Source organism: Bison bison, unplaced genomic scaffold (genome assembly GCF_000754665.1).
Source record: "Bison bison bison isolate TAMUID 2011002044 unplaced genomic scaffold, Bison_UMD1.0 scf7180017864238, whole genome shotgun sequence".
Lineage (NCBI taxonomy): Eukaryota > Metazoa > Chordata > Mammalia > Artiodactyla > Bovidae > Bison > Bison bison.
The window spans coordinates 602,712-606,649 of NW_011494810.1; positions in this window are offsets into that span (position 1 = coordinate 602,712).

Sequence of the window (3,938 nt, forward strand, 5' to 3'; positions counted from 1 at the left end):
TTTGGCTTGATAAACCTATTTTAATATGTGTTCTATTATCCATACAGAAAAGGTGCATCTTATTTTATCCCCACAGTAAGAACGCTTTTTATTTTGCTACCCACACTATTTAAATGGACTGTTTCCAGCTGATTGTTGGGAATTGCAGGGCAAGGCATTAAGTAAAGATGCGTGCATGCATGCTAATTCATTTCAGTCGTGTCCAACTCTTTGTGACCCTATGAACTGTAGCTGGCCACACTTCCTTGTCAATGAGATTCTCCAGGCAAGAATACTGGAGTGGGTTGCCATGCCCTCCTTCAGGGGATCTTCCAGACCCAGGGATCAAACCCACATCTCCTGTGGCTCCTGCATTGCTGGCAGATTCGCTACCGCTGAGCTACTGGGGAATCCCTTAAACAAAGACATTTGACTGTAAAGGAATGGAAGTTATAACTTTTTCTTCAGTAGCCTCTAATATGGTCAAGTGAGTTAAGTGAATAAATCTTTTAAATCTATATATACTGATATAATCAGAAATAAAGTAATTCGAGGGGTGGCAAGCATAGTTTTGTCAGACTCTGCTAACATTGAGCCCATTTCCTGTTTACTAACTGATAAATTCCCCCTTAAATTTATGGAACAATAGCTTCAATTAATATTATCAGTGCTCATATTTTCATAACTATATTTAAAATCAAATTAAAAAAATGTATTTGTGACTGACCATGGGCCAGATACTGCACTGTAAGCTACAAGTATAGATGAGACTCAGACACAGTATCTATTTACAAGATACTCACAATACCAATACATTGTAAGGGAAGTAACAACATGGGGTGGGGGTCAATAGAAACTTGAAATAAGAAAGCCCCAAATTTACTTGCTTCTGAATCGTTCATGATTTGGTCCAGTCTCTTGAACCAGTGGTTACAGTGACATTATCCATGAGACCAAAAGCAGCTTTGTTTGCACAAAGGTAAGGGGTTTTATTTGTTTGTTTTGTACCTGACAGGAGCGTTCACAAAACAGGCAGAAAGATGAGACATGTTCTTGTTTAGAGATACATATTAAAGTATGAAACAGAAATGGTCTAATGTCTAAGAGTTTGTTTCCAAATACTCCAAATGAATAAAAGAAATAGATAAAGGAAAACAAGTGAGAGGTGTTCTGTGCATTTCAGCTCAATATAATACTATGCACAGAGACCAATTAAAAGGAAAAATCAGGATAACTATGCAAGGTTATTTTTGCAGGTTTGTTTCTGACCTGCATTGGTACAGTGAGAGTTAACTGAATGTTTACGTTGTCAAATAGACACCAGTCAAGTGTTTGGCCTGGAAATATAGAACTCCCCTAGGATTTAGAAATTAATGGAAAAAAAATGTCTCCATGTCAACCATCAAATGTTAGCTGTATGGATATAATTTTCTACATCAGCACATTTGGAGTTGACAAGGACCCAGTGGCTAGAGAAACTAGGATACAGTTCAAATGGAGAGTAAATGCTGTGGCCTTCCACAGCTCTGCTGTCCGCATGTGGAGAGTGTTCACTTGTGGTGCAATCAGAAAGGGCTGTAGACTCAGAAAAGAATTATTGTCTGAAATGAATCTATCTGCAAAGAACAATTAGAGTCAGAATTTTTTAAAAAATTAACTTGAAAATTGTAGCAAACCAACCTAAGGGATGGTCTGCTATGAGTGCATCATATCTACAGATCTCCTAGTGAGTATACACACTGAGAGTGAAACTAGGTCAGCACAAATTGCAAGCTTGAAAATCGTAACATGGACAGGACAAAATTTTTTTTCTAGTAGAAGAATCATTAACTGCATTTCAAAAAAAGAAACACTTTGTAAGGAAACTTGTGATTTGTAAACACTGTATATAAAAGAGCAGGATTTCTTTTTCTTTCTTATTTTTGACTGAAGAGTGATGCCCTAAAGACAAGGGCCTTTTAGTTAGTTTCTTAATTACTTGAAAACAATCCTTCTCATAAAAACAATATGTGTTTGTTACAGAAAAACAAGAAAGCAAAAACAATTGAAGAAAATAAATTCCATAATCCCATTCACTCATAGACAATTATAGCTAATTATTTCATGTGTATACTTTTTTCCCTACTTTATTATTCCAGATTTGTTTAATACATATGTGTATTATATGTATAATCATATATAGTGCAGCTGCTATGTAAAACATATAAAGGATCCTCCAAAACTTAAGAATACAAATTTAATATGATTGAGCAATTCCACTTTTGAGACTAAATCCAAAGAAGATGAAAAGAATAACCCTGATGGAGACATATATATATACTGCCACATTATACAAGAATTATTGCAGCATTATTTACAAGAAAAAAGATATAGAAATAACCAAAGTGCCCATCAATGGATGAAAGAATAATGAAGTTTTCAGTATTATTCAGTCATAAAACGAGGAAGTCCTACCATTTGTGACAACATGGATGGACCTCAAAGGCACTGAGCTAAGTGAAATGAGTCACAGAGAAAGACATATACTCTATGATCTACTTGCATGGGGAATTAAACAAACAAACACATGCATAGAAAAAGAGATCAGGCTTGTGGTTACCAGAGGTGGAATGTAGTAGGAGACAAAATTGGAAGAAGGTGGTCAAAACATATAAACTTCCACTTACAAAATAAATAATAAGTACTAGGGATATAAGTTTCAACATGAAGACTATAGCTAACACTGCTGTATGATATATAGGTAAGTTGTTAAGAGAATAAATCCTGAGTGTTCTCATCACAAGGAGGTTATTTTTTTCTTTCTTATTTTTTTCTTCCTTTTTTAATTTTAATTGTACCTATATGAGAAAATAGATGTTTGCTGAGCCTATCTTGATAATCAATTCACAGTATATGTAAATCAAAGATGTATGCCTTAGACTTCCCTGGTGGCTCAGACGGTAAAGAGTCTGCCCGCAATGCGGGAGACCCGGGTTCAATCCCTGGCTTGGCAAAATCCTCTGGAGAAGGAAATGGCAGCCCACTCCAGTATTCTTGCCTGGAAAATTCCATGGACTGAGAAGCCATGGGGTCACAAAGAGTCGGACACAACTGAGCGACTTCACTTTCACTTTTCATGCCTTAAATGCTGTATGCCTTAAAGTTACACTGTGATATATGTCGAGTATTTCTCAGCAAAACTGGAGGAAGATGAAAATAAAACAGGGTGGGAGAACTAAATGGGGGGAAAAGACCATTGTGAACTCAGAAGAAATATGGTATCTGGAAGGGAGATAATCTACATATTTCCCAATGACAGCATGCTTCCTAAGAAGGAGCCCCTAGAATTGTAAGATATTTGTTATGATGCTTTAGGCACTGGAAATGGAACTGAGCATCTTAGTCACCTGGGACAATTTACCGTATCTTAGACATCACGGCTGTTTAAAGAAGGTTATTTGAGTGAATTTTAATTCTTTGTAGCTACATTTCCTTCACCAAGGAACAGAATTAATAATACCAGATTTGTGTTTTGTCAGGGCTTTCTGATATTGTTACTTTGCACTGTTATCTAATCATGTGAGTTTTGGGGGAACTATGTTCAAACAGAGACTATTAAATATTGAGAAAAATATGTAGAAAGCTAGAAAGCTTATTCTGAAAAAATATTCTTTTCTAACTATTCAGTTCAGTTCAGTCGCTCAGCCGTGTCAGACTCTTTGCGACTCCATGAATCACAGCTCGCCAGGCCTCCCTGTCCATCACCAACTCCTGGAGTTCACTCAGACCCACATCCATCAAGTCAGTGATGCCATCCAGCCATCTCATCCTCGGTCGTCCCCTTCTCCTCCTGCCCCCAATCCTTCCCTGCATCAGAGTCTTTTCCAATGAGTCAACTCTTCGCATGAGGTGGCCAAAGTACTGGAGTTTTAGCTTCAGCATCATTCCCTCCAAAGAAATCCCAGGGCTGATCTCCTTCA